The sequence below is a fragment of the Podarcis bocagei genome (genome assembly GCF_964188305.1).
Source record: "Podarcis bocagei genome assembly, chromosome: 9".
NCBI classification, from domain to species: domain Eukaryota; kingdom Metazoa; phylum Chordata; class Lepidosauria; order Squamata; family Lacertidae; genus Podarcis; species Podarcis bocagei.
The window spans coordinates 58439492-58453003 of NC_138134.1; the positions used below are offsets into that span (position 1 = coordinate 58439492).

Sequence of the window (13512 nt, forward strand, 5' to 3'; positions counted from 1 at the left end):
AAACACCTGTATAAGTGTTTGTGCATATTTTTCACCCCAAGCTATAAAATAGCCTAGTTCACCTGCAACAAAGTGCTGAGTCCAGCAAAGACTTGCACCAACTTTGCTTTTCAGCACAGTCACACTAACCCAGGCATAGGCAAACTCAGCCCTCCAGATGTTTTGGGACTACAACTCCCATCATCCCTAGCTAACAGGACCAGTGGTCAGGGATGATGGGAATTGTAGTCTCAAAACATCTGGAGGGCTGAGTTTGCCTATGCCTGCACTAACCTATGGTTTATCTTAGTATGAACTCTGTCTGGGCACTTAAACCTCTGTCAATTGCTAAGTTTTTTGTTGTTGTTGTTTTGAAAAAAGAAACACTCTGGCACATTACACTAGCTGGGACAAAACAGCACCCCACATATAAAATTCAATTGGCTTTCTTGGGATATTTGGGTGTTTGTTCTGCAAAGAAAGAAAACTGTAAATGGCTGAAATTGGGGACATGATTTAAAAGAAATGCTTCATGAGAATTGCACTATAGGTCTACATCTGTGTAAATCCTACAATGAAAAGTGCACCTGGAGTAGGTTTGCCATACATCAGGAATTTTCCAGACATACCTGGAATACTGCAGTCAGAAACAGTTTCTGGGAGGAAATTGGCAGAATGTCCGGGAAAATCCAGACGTATGACAACCCATGTTGGCAATGTCGTTTTTGCCAATTTCCCTTAAAAATAGCTTAATCCACATCTTATGTGTCTGTATTGTTACTTTTTGAAATATAGCAACCCTAACCCAGAGGGGAATTTTACACCTGAATGCCTGGGTTAGAGAATGAGAGAGGAATGAAATAAAACTTATGGAGGTAACTCTAATTCTGTTCGGGGAAAAGCAAATTCTGGAGCAGGCTTCCTCAACCTCGGCCCTCCAGATGTTTTGAGACTACAATTCCCATCATTCCTGACCACTGGTCCTGCTAGCTAGAATCATGGGAGTTGTAGGCCAAAAAACATCTGGAGGGCCAAGGTTGAGGAAGCCTGTTCTGGAGCATTGCAGGAATTGTCTCAGCCTGTGTATCAGACAGTGCCAGTTATAGATAGGGCAAACTTCCCATATAGTATTCATTTTAAAAACCCATGCAGATGATGCAAATAAAAGCATTTTGTGCAAATATTTGCTTATTTACATAATTTATTCTCCTCCTGCTCTGTTAGTCATTTGGGAAGAGAATTAGGCAGAGCACCAGAGACTTGTTCTGGGGAAATCCTGCACGCTGAAATTCAGCCACCTGCACTTCCCAGCTCCTAAAATTACACAAGGCATTGAATGACTAGCACAGCTTTAAAGTCTTTTAGTGGTTAGAACTACCCACTATTAGGATGGTGACTTTTTCATCCAATACCACAGTCTAAATTTACATACAGCACAGTCACAAAACTGTGGGGAAAATCCAGTAATTCAGTTTGCAAAAACAATATACAGTTGTTAGGAGAATGTGCTTTCAGGAATGCAGTATTTGCTAGGTGGCTTTTCTGCACACATATTGGCACTGAAACATTAGGTACAAAAAGCAATTGGAAAGACCATTAAGAAATCAGGAATTGCTTAATATAGTAATTTCTGAGTGTAAATAATGGTTATATCACCATCTAATGGAGCAAGAAAAGGAAATGGGAGTAGGTATCACTATGAAACTATCCTTCCTAAATTATATTAATTGCCTGTAATACATGTTGTGTGATAAAATGCTGATATAAGCATAACCTACCATAGTTTAAACAGTGTTGCAGACACTGGGTGAAACAACTTCTTAATATCTCATGAACAGCAAGTAAAAAAAAAAAAAGAGATTCAGTGTATCTTTTTTGTGCAACTTTAAAGATTAGAATGTATATCAAGGAAGTCATAAAGTGTAACACTAATTGAAAGCTGAAAGACGTTTAGATTATCTTTAATAAAAGTATTTCAACACTCCCTTAAAACAGAAACAACCCTAAGGTGTGTAACACTCACAGCAATTGGGAATTGCATTTAAGAAGTTTTGTTTGCAAATGAGGCATATATGCAAAGAGGACATAATAGAAAGAGAAACTTGAGTTTGTTCACCTGAGAATTTACCTGTTGTAAGATTGGGAAGGCAGTCTCCCATTTAAAAAATGAATCCCCATACAATATTGGGGGAAAGCCATAGCTCAGAGGTACAGTACATACTTTGCATGGAAAAAGGTGTCAGTACAAACTCTGGTATCTCCAGGTAAGTTTGGAAGAGACTCCTTCAAGCTGGAAATCCCTGGGAGCTGCTGTCAATCGGTGTCAACAATACTGAGTGGTCTGATTTGGTAGCAAGGTATTCTTATTAAAATAATGCAGTCTAAAATCATGTAGAACATAGGGAAGGGAAGACTTTATGCACCCAGTTCTCAATCAAAACCATTCACTTCATGTTTTGCAAAACTTCCCGAGGGAATCACATGGTTTTAGAGTTGCTCGGGCTTCCCTAAGCCAAAGAATGCCAAAACATTAAAATCCGTGCAAAAAGAAAAATGAATTATTCCCAGTTCCATGAAAGAAACCTCAGCCTGTATAGAAGAAGTGATTATCCAATCACTTAAAGCTAAACAAATTCTGCCCAGAATTGCTCTTGCTGGGTTAAAGGGAAATGGCCATAATTGTGCCAAGCATACCGCAAAAGATTATCTACGGAGGGGGTAAAATGCTTTCATGGGACAATAACTACTTCTTCGGCTCAATACTTTTTTTCTGGCAGTTACTTATCTATGAGTCAATAAAACAAAACAAGTTATGGCAGGGATAAACGTGCTAATGCCTCTTCAAATACAACCAAATAATAAGCATTTGTGATATCACATTTCAAATGTGATTTCAAATTATTTGTGAATGCAACCATGATTATTTGTTCAGCAAAACATGAGCTGTTTCACCATTGAACTGACAAGCCACTTTTTGTTTCTCCAAATCTTGGCTTGTTTTAAGCTGCTCTTACCCCATGTCTCTGTAGCTTGATGACCATCTGCGGGGGCAGGCAGCAAAGCAAACTGTGGTTAAGCAAGGCTGTTGGTTTCAGATATAACACCATACCACAGTTAAAACAATCCATGGGTCATAAGCCAAGAAGAAACCATGGTTTCATATCGTGGTTTGTTGCCCAGAAATAAGTCATAGTTTGTCTGCTGAGGTGGAGCCACATTTCAACAAAATGAACCATAGTTTAGCATTATGTGTGAAACTGATCCTTGCCTCAATAATCACTACAAGGTCAAACCAGTATTATTATTTTCCACACTGCTGAAGAGCACACAGTTATCTGCATGCATCCCTGCTGGTACTTAACTGGCATAACAGAAGCAACAAATTAGAAGTCAAGAACAAACACAAAAGAAAATGCCTGTAATGAATGGGAAAGCCCAAGCTTGCTCTTCATAGACAAATTCAAGTATGTGTGGCTGTGGACTACTCCAGTCTAATTCGAACAGAGAAACGGTGAATTAACAGCTAAAAAATGCTCAAATGTGGACAAGTCTATAGTCCCATGTTGCATTAAGCACTTTTGAGCTGCTCTCCTGTTATTTCTCTGTATGCTGTTAATATAGTACAGGAAGTGCAAAGGTATGTTTTGGAGCTGAATATAATACCTACATTCTGTAGCCTATCCGATGAAGCTCATCCCATCCTTCTGCAAAGAAATACCTCCAACAGATGCTGTGCTCAGGGCACTTCTTGTATTTTTACAGATGGGATTGAATGCATGACAGCAAATTCAGTTTGCACAATTAATATGGATTTGGGCTCTTGCACAACAAATCTGCTTAAAGAAAAATCGATACTGTTTGCAGCAAGGAAAGTGATGGGGAAATGTGCTGGAAGTGTGGGATAGCAATTCCTCGGCATGTCTTCATATAACCTCCCTGCAAGCAGATCCAAATGAATGCTCAATAAACTGCTGGCTTCATAGAACCTCCCAGGAAACTTTGTGTAAAGGAATCAGACTGAATGTTCAACAAGCAAGGCTTCTCAAACTGACCAAAGAGGGTTATAAGGTAAATTAAACATACAGGAAGCAAACAGAATAGCAATAAATTTTAAAAGCTAGTAAAAATAACCACTAAGTGTGCCAGAAAATCAACTGGACACAAGTTGAAATAGAAGGGGATTTGCAACCCTTGTGAAAGGAGGATAGAGAAAAGAGTATTGCAAAGCCTAGAGCTTACAGTGGCAAAAGCTCTATGTATAACGGGGGAGGCCTGTCCTGTTTCATTGCCTGAGGCAAAACTGGAAAGTGCTGTCCCTCCTGCCCAAGCCTTGCTTACCGGGGTCACGTGGTGGCAGCTTTTGGCAAGATCTCGCAATATATTTTGTGAGTTCCATGAGATCTTGCTGAAAACAGCTGCAGCCACTGCAGCCACACAACCCTCAAAGAATTCCGATGCCCAAGGTTGGCTGCTTCACTCTACCTCATGGGCAGGCTGGCCCTATTTCTAACCATTAGTAGTTATTACATGTATCGTATTTTGCACATGAGGCAATTTGTAGCTTCTTAAACTCCTACACTTAAAATGGATACCGTATTTTTCGTCCTATAGGGTGCACCGGCCCATAGGACGCACCTCGTTTTTTTGGGGGGGGAAAATGAATAAAAAAAAATTATCTCCCCCCGCATCGCGGCTGCCGCCCCAAGCCTTGCGCACACCTGCCCGAAGCATGGGGCACCCTCCGGAGGGCTCCCCGTGCTTTGGGCGACAGGCTGCCGCCCCAAGCCTCGCATGCTCGGTGGGACCTCGTGCCGGGCGCGCAAGGCTTGCGGACACTCGCCCGAAGCACGGGGAGCCCTCTGGAGGGCTCCCTGTGCTTCGGGCGACAGGCTGCCGCCCCAAGCCTCGCGCGCTCAGCGGGACCTCCTGCTGGCCGCGCAAGGCTTGCGGACACTCGCCGGGGCTGCAGGCTGCTGCCCGCAAGCCTTGTGAGCCCGCGGGAACTCCTGCCGGGCTTGCAAGGCTTGCGGATAGCTTCCTGAAGCCTGGAGAGCGAGAGGGGTCAGTGCACACCGATGCCTCTTGCTCTCCAGGCTTCAGCGAAAGCCTGCATTCGCCCCATAGGACGCACACACATTTCCCCTTCATTTTTGGAGGGGGAAAAGTGCGTCCTATGGGGCGAAAAATACGTTAATTTATCAAATGTTTGTCAAATCTACTACCATAGTGTTAGACTAGAAAAAGTGCACATGTGCACATACAAAAGTTCAGATACAACGTGGTGTATGCATAACATACTTGGTGGGTTACTGCATAATGAAGAGGCAAAATATCCTTGGATATGTTGACTGCAGGGGCTGGATATTAACTGGATATGTATACAACCTTGCAGAAGCCACAGTGCTGACAAGCACATAAGGGCATTTGGTATATGGAGAATTTTCTACCTAGATACCAGTACCAGCAGTGGCCAGCTAGGTGTTCCAAGGAAACCTGCAAACAGGGCATGAAGGTATCTGTGTTGCCCCATTATTTCCCCACAAACCACCTAGTATGTACAATGCACCCTTCATGTTAAAAATGCATGACACAGATTTGTAGAGGATAGGCCTATTAATGGCTATTAACCATTATAAGTAATGTATGGAGGCAGAATACATTTAAGGACGAGGCCTTGAGGACTAGCAACTAAGGAAGGCCACACATTCATACTTTGCTTGTGAGCTCTTAGAGAAGCACCTTACTGGCTGCTTTTAAAAAAAAAATAAGAACAAGACGAAGGCTGGGCCTTGGTTTACCCTTGCAACACTGTTCTAATGTGTCCATACTGTCAATAAACCATGAGTGCACCTTGTTTATTTCACTGTTCATACATAACTAAGGCAGGATGCTCCAGCTGGTGTTGTGCTTATGCAGTAAAGGTAAATCATGGCAGTGCAGTGTATCCAGGGCACTATGTACCATTTCCTGAGTGGAAAGCTACAATGAGTGAAGAGGCCTTTAGAAACAGCTCCATCCCATATGCTTCAGAAAATTAGGGTTGTAAAACCAAATACTCTAGATGCCAAGAAGAAGAATGAGTTAAGTGGTTAAGATCTTGGCACAAATCTTACTTCACGTAACAGTAAGAGTTCCACACTGTTTGTTTTACTCTTCAGCTTTTTTAAAAAAAGAAAATCCATTTTAGGATTAGGCTGTGGGTTTCTTTTTAGGAAGGGCAGAAAGGTGTTGTGAAAAACCACATCACTGCAAAGCAATAATCTGTGTCTAAGGTTAGCAAACACTTTATTCTATGGTTTTTATCTGGCTTGTAGATGACTGAAGCTCAGGATGGGGATGAAATTCAATTCACTTTGCATTTAAAGGTGACCCTATCTAATCTGCACTTTCTAAAATAATATGCAAACTGAAACACAACCATCCTTTGAAAATCATGCAGCTCCACGTTTTGCAGTGCTGTTCTCAAACCAAGTAATGAGTACAAAAATGCACAAACTAGGGTTCATATGAATGCATATATTAATCAAAATAACACACACAAATTATGGGACATTGTATGCAAAAAATGTGTATATTAGGTAAAAACTACAAACATAAATTCACACAAAAATACTGAATTTTCATTGGAAAAATGAGAAACTGAAAGAAACCAGAAACTGATTGATTCACCCATCCCTAGACTGAACCTTACAGTCTGCTTCTTACTTCTAGAAGAGATCTAAGAAGTATCAACAGAGGGCTTTTATTAACCGAAATTATACTGCCTGCTAATAGTGAACAAACAGAAATGGGGAAATTCTACGATTGCACAACATTTCATGTGAAAGTTAACAAAATCTGCCACTAATAATTAGGCAGTGGCGTAGCGTGGGTTGTCAGCACCCGGGGCAAGGCAAGTAATTTGCGCCCCCTAACCCGTGGATTTGCGCCCCCTAACCCTAACCCCCAGATGTTGCGCCCGGTGCGGCCAGCCCCCCCTGCACCCCCCACGCTACGCCACTGTAATTAGGGTTGTTTATTTTTACTGAGCATCCTTACTCAGGAAAAATACATGGATGCTTTACCTGAGATTCCTGCATTGCAGGGGGTTGAACTAGATGACCCTCAAGGTCCTTTCCAATTCTATCATAGATAGAATTCTATCATAGCTGTCAACATTTCCCTTTTTTAAAGGGAAATTCCCTTATTCCGAATAGGATTCCTCGCAAGAAAAGGGAAAAGTTGACAGCTATGCATTCTATGATTATATGATTTTACTGAAAGGCAGCTAAATTCACCTTTAGAACTCAATCTTGCCATTTCTGCAGGGAGCAGCTAAAGAGGAAGAAAAGTGAAGAATTCGCTACATTGATAAGGTCTGTGTATAATGAAAAAACAAACAAACCTGCTATTAGAAGCAACAAATTTTCATGGGGCAAACTGCTACACTGTATTACACCTTTCTTCCTAAGAAAATTACTGAGTCACAACCTGACATCCCCTCCCTTCCCTTGAAAAAGGCCTTATTCTGAGGAAATTCAGCTTATTTCTGAGGAAATTCAACCTGCATGCTCATAAGTGAGTCATTTAGAAAACCCACTTTCTCTAGCCCAAAGTCCAGCTCTTTTCTGTGACAAAAGCATTCCCATGGTGAGTCGCAACAAAATGTCTAGAAATCTAATAATACTCTGTGTATAGAAAATCTATTTCCCCTGAACCTGCATCATCTTGGTTTTCAATTTGTGCATGAATAGCACAAGTTAAAATTGGAACTGAAATAATTAAACCAAAACAATCAAGCAACACAGTCTAGGTACTGAAAACAAAAGGATCTCAAACAACTCACAGTGTTTACATTTCACAGAAAACCACACACACATCGGCCATTGGTGCTTCACTGGCTGTACGTACACACATTGCAAGCTCTCCTACCCACTAGTGATTAATTCTTAATGTGAAAGTTGCTGGGACTCAAGTCCATCATAGCCTCGGAAGAGAAATACCTTCTTCATTCCACCTAATAAGGTGAACTCTGCACATGCAGAAATCTTATTAACATTTTCTATGCAAAACTTTGGTACTGAAAGAGATCCTAGACTCATATCCTGGTGGGTACTGCTGCCTTCTCCCCTCCCACTGTTCCACATTCAGATATGGCAAGTGGGGGGGGGCAAACAGGGGCAGCTGAACTCAGCCTTGCATATGGGAGATACCATATCAACATTGAGAAACATTACACTCTCGAGTGAAGAAAAAGCAACATACATAGAGGATGGCAGAGGATGCAATGGGGAAGGTAACAAACTCAGTGGCTTCTCCAGAGTGGTATTTTTAGCAGACGCATTCTGCAATATGTCACTGATGCAATAATAGTGTGTCAGTGGTGGGTTTATACCACACATCATTCCATTGTATTAGTTGTTCTGCGATGTTTCTCCAGTGTCACTACATTGTTGCCATCTGGAGGCAGACTCTTGCTCGCAACAAAAGTGGGAAAACAAAATCGGGACAAAAACGCACACCTGAAATATCTGTGATACGATTAAGAGAATTTCAGCAGAAAGCTATGGGGCATTAACATATTGGCAAATGGATGTCTGGCCTGAAACTCTTGCAGGAATGAACAGTGTTAAGGTTGACACAATATAAGGTGGCTTCCTGTATTCCTTCCTATAGCTGTTTTAATTTATTGCATGTTTATCCTACCTTTTTCTCTTAAGAGCTCAGGGTGAGATACATGGTTCTTCTCCCCCTCATTCAATCCCAACAACCCTGTTAGGTTAGCCCAAGAGGCAGTGAATGGCTCAAGGTCACCCAACAAACTTCATGGCCAAGTGGAGACTTGAACCCTGGTCTCCCAGGCCAACACACAAACCACTACACCACACAGGCTCTCTTAGGTTCCTAATACGTGAGCACAAATAACACTGAAAAAAGGAAATATGGAAACCACAACTTTCAGCCGGAATATCCTGCCCCCCGATTACTGTGAAACAGATAACCTAGTAGTGGAGGGAGGGATGCACTCTGCACATGCTTTAGATCTATTTATTTTAGTATACCTCAATTCAAGGCTGAGCCCTGGCATTGCTGAGTGACTATAAACTTAACTGTGAGGAAAACCAGCTTTATCACAAAAACACACTTCCAATAGCATGAAAGAGACTCACTCAAATATTGTACAAATTCCAGCAGGGGGTGAGTATATTGCCTCCGCCCCCCTTTTCAATATGAAATCACCTTTTCTTTTCCTTTCTGCCCCAACGGTAACATCGGAAACTGCCTTTTAATGAATCAGACCACTGGCTCATCTAGTTTAGTGCTGTCCACACTGACTGGCAGCATCTCTCTATGATTTCAGACATGGGTCTCTCCCAACCCTACCTGGGAACACTTGCGATTGAACATGGTACCTTCTGCACCCAAAACATTCTGCTGAGAAACATTTTTTGTTTAGCCTACCCAATTGCTTAGAAAGCTGGTGCAAATTTCAATCTCTTGCTATTTCAACTTTTCAAATGTCTTAAATTATTGTTCTTAAATTACTGTTCTTAAATTATTGCTGCTGGTTCTTCTTATTGTATTATCTTTTTGGCAACCTGCTTTGAGGTCTGTTTGTTTGAGACAATCAGGCAGCGCGCACCTTTTTGTGAACTTAATAAACGCAAGGAAGATGTTCCACAGTCCTGTTCCCTCCCCTAAGGTCCACGGTAAAAGAGATGGATTTGCTGCTGTCACCTCTCTCTCCCGACCCAGCAGCAGAGCTCCTGCGTCTGCAACAGCTGTGCTGTGTAGTTAGCAAGTGAGACTGTTCTTGGGACAAAGAGGAAGTGATGAGGGGTGGGGGAGGAAGAGGCTTGCCCGGTTGAACACCAGCCTTCGACACCAGTGCCAAAGGCACAGGAAAGCCTTGCCCAGAAAGAAAAGGGGCAACTCCGAGCTCTGGGTTGGGAGAAGGCCTCGCCATGTGCACCTCTCTCCCAGAGTCCCAGCACCGCTTTCCCCAGCACGAGGAGCAGAGGAGCGGCGTGTTATGTTCGCTTTGCCCAAGAATGAGGAAGCAGAGAGAGCTGTTGAGCACAAGCAGCTCGAAGAAGAAGAAGAAAAGAGTAAAATGCAGAACTCCCCTCATCAAATGTAATTCCCCAGAGAGGTCCACCCCAGCTAACCCGTAACTCCAAGGGCTTCAGGCCAGCTCTGAAAATGTCCACACCTGGAAACTGAAATCGACTCACCCCTCCTTCCTCCCTTAAATCACTTGCACATGGTGACTTGTGGGAAATCAGAATAAAAATAAAAAGGCTGTCTCTCTCCCTGCCGCTCTGCAGGGAAACAGAGAGTCTTATTATGGCACCTGAGGGACAAGCGGGTTTACTGAGCACAAGTTGCCACAGACTAGTGCCACTTGATCTGTAATAATAGTAATAATAATAATTTATTATTTATACCGCACCCATCTGGCTGGGCTTCCCCAGCCACTCTGGGCGGCTTCCAAAAAATATTAAAATACTGTAATACACCAAACATTAAAAGCTTCCCTAAACAGGGCTGCCATCAGATGTCTTCTAAAAGTCTGGTAGTTGTTTTTGTCTTTGACATCTGATGGGAGGGTGTTCCACAGGGCGGGCGCCACTACCGAGAAGGCCCTCTGCCTGGTTCCCTGTAACCTCACTTCTCACAGTGAGGGAACTGCCAGAAGGCCCTCGGAGGTGGACCTCGGTGTCCAGGCTGAACAAGGGGGGTGGAGACGCTCCTTCAGATATGCTGGACCGAGGCCGTTCTGTACACACACAAGCACCTCGAAAACCTCCTCTGCCAACCAGCAGCAGACTCCTCCTTCCAAATCTGGCCCCGGGGCTCCGACCGCCTGGAAGGAGCCATACTGGACCCCCCCCCCTCTGGTTGCCGCATCCATTAAACATTCCCGCGTGGCAACGGGGAGAGCGAGAGCGCGCGCGCGCGTGTGCCAGCGAGCGAGCGACGGCGTCGTCTCGTGCGAACGCAGCAGCCGCTTGCCGCTTCCCGACTCCCCGCCCCTCCCCTCGGGGCTCACCTCGAGCGGGATTCCTGACGCCGACGTCGCCTCACACTGCGAGGGGAAAGGCGAGGAGGAGCCGGCAGTTCTGACGGAGAGAGACCCGAGGCGAGCAAGAGGAGTCCCGCTTCACCAGAGCGCCATGTCGCCACTGCGCGGCGGGGTCGGAAGAGGCTGGCGGTTCCTTGTTGTTGTCGACGAGGAGGAGGAAGAAGTAGTCACTTCGCTGCCCGCGAGGCGGAGAAGGGGGAAAGCAGAGAAAAAGGAAGCCCTGCGCTGCTGCTGCTGCTGCTGCTGTCACTGTCGAGGCTTTTCCCCTCCCCTCCTTTGGCGGTGTGGTGTTTTTTCTCTCGTCGGCTTCCAGCAGCGCGCACGCCCCTCTCCTCTCTCCCGCCCGCCCGCCCGCACACGCTGACAAGACTTTGCACGCGCCCCCGGGGTTGACTCCCGCCTTTCTCGCTGCCTCCCTTCCTGCGCCCGCCCGCCCGCCCGCACCTCCGCCTCCCTCTCACTTCCTAGCTGGAAATTCCCACCGACGTCGTGAGAGTAGCGCGGGTGAAAAAGAAACAGGCGCCCGAGGGAGGGGTGTGTGTGTGTGTGTGCGCGCGCGCGCGCGCGCGGGAAGAAGCGGAGAGCTTGCAGCAACCCGGAGGGCTGGGTTGAGGGCAGGGAGCGAGGGAGGGAGGCGCCTGAGATGTGCAACTGCACAGCCCGCTGCCATTATTATTATTATTATTATTATTATTATTGTTGTTGTTGTTGTTGTTGTTGTTGTTGTTGTTGTTGTTGTTATTATTATCGCTTCTGTAGCTTGTTTTCTTTTCAGAGAGGCATCCTAGCTGCTGGGGAAAGGGGCAGTTTTATCACTAGGCAGATCAAAGATGACCACTTCAGGTGACAGATGCTGGAATTGGGCTTTTAAATTCACAGCATGTTACACGCTGAAAGAAAATTATATGAAAATGATGTACGTCAGATGTACTTTAGGAATTTTGTTGTGGGGGCAGGCTTTTGTTAGGGGGGGCGGAACCTCAGATAGTTATATATTTTTATTGATTTTATTGAGGGGGTAGCTGCCCCCCTGCCCCCCATTGGCTAGGCCCATGGCCCAAGTGCTTAAATATGGCCAAATCTGCAGCAAACATTAAAGCACTCTCGGTCCACTTTAACAGTCATGACCAGAGACGGACCTAGGTTCCCTTGCACCATAGGAGCCAACTCCTAGGGGTTCTTCAGCACCCCTATAATTTTTTTGAGGGGGCTACCTCCCCCCCCCCCCAAGTTGATGGGCATTGTCATTCAAATGGGGTATGTGTTCCACATCATGTGATCAATCATGCAGGGTGGGACTTATCTCTCTCCCCCCCCCCATTTTTTCAAGTTGGCACCTCTGCCTTGCACCCTTGGCAAAGAAATTATTGGTACCCCTCCTCGCCATCTCCAGATTCAATGGGCCTTACACCCAGGAAAGTGGATACACGGGTAAAGGTAAAGGGACCACTGAGCATTAGGTCCAGTCGTGACCGACTCTGGAGTTGCAGTGCTCATCTCACTTTATTGGCTGAGGGAGCTGGTGTACTGCTTCCGGGTCATGTGGCCAGCATGACTAAGCCGCTTCTGGCGAACCAGAGCAGCGCACGGAAACACCGTTTACCTTCCCACCGGAGCAGTACCTATTTATCTACTTGCTATTTATCTATTTATCTGACATGCTTTCGAACTGCTAGGTTGGCAGGAGCAGGGACCGAGCAACGGGAGCTCACCCCGTCACGGGGATTCGAATCACCGACCTTCTAATCAGCAAGTCCTAGGCTCTGTGGTTTAACCCACAGCGCCACCGCGACGGCAGCCTAAATCTGGCAAGCCAGAGGCAGGGACTTCTGACTCGCTTGCCTTTTCCTTACCTCTGACAAGGTGCCAGCAAAAAGACACTAACTTAGAGGTTGTGCTCCAGTGCACACTTTACTGAGAATTAAGCCCTGCTGAAATCAGTGGCCCTCGCTCTCTGGGGTAAACGTGCAGCAGTGTGAGCACTGGAAATGGATCAAGGTGGTAAAGAAGCCCAGGAAAAGCAAATCAGCTGTGCTAAATTAAGAGTTACCGCCACCCCCTCAGGGCCAACCAGCAGCATCCTCCCAGGGAGAAAATATACTGGTCCAAAGTCACCCAATGTGCTTCCTAGCTAGGGTGACCGGATGAAAAAGAGGACAAGACTCTTGTACCTTTCATAGTTGTGTAGACTAGGAGTGGAAAATGTGGAATAGCAATTACTTGATGCAAGTTCTGTCATCTAACTGCCCAGCAAAGATCTACCCACCTTGCAAACTTTGTGCAAACAAATGAGGATGAAAGAAAGATGTGATTTAGCAGTGACCTTTGATCATGATTGATAGGCATGACAGGAGTACCTTACCATATTCCTTTGCTTCTTCTCTTCCATGATTATAAATGTGTGAGTCATGGTGACTTTCTTCACCACCACCCTGTTGAGAAGTCTGGAAGAGAGCCTCCCCAGCTTC

The 13512-nt window shown here is 45.0% G+C and overlaps 1 protein-coding gene across 1 annotated transcript in view; it reads right to left on the reverse strand.

The window, feature by feature from the left end:
- The window catches only part of NFKB1 (nuclear factor kappa B subunit 1), a 72518-nt gene extending 61072 nt beyond the window's left edge, over window positions 1–11446 (reverse strand). Inside the window, exon 1 of the mRNA XM_081209339.1 lies at window positions 11012–11446. The gene's annotated coding sequence lies outside the window, so the exon portion shown is untranslated. The remainder of the gene's footprint in view (window positions 1–11011) is intronic.
- Window positions 11447–13512: the final 2066 nt, after the last annotated feature.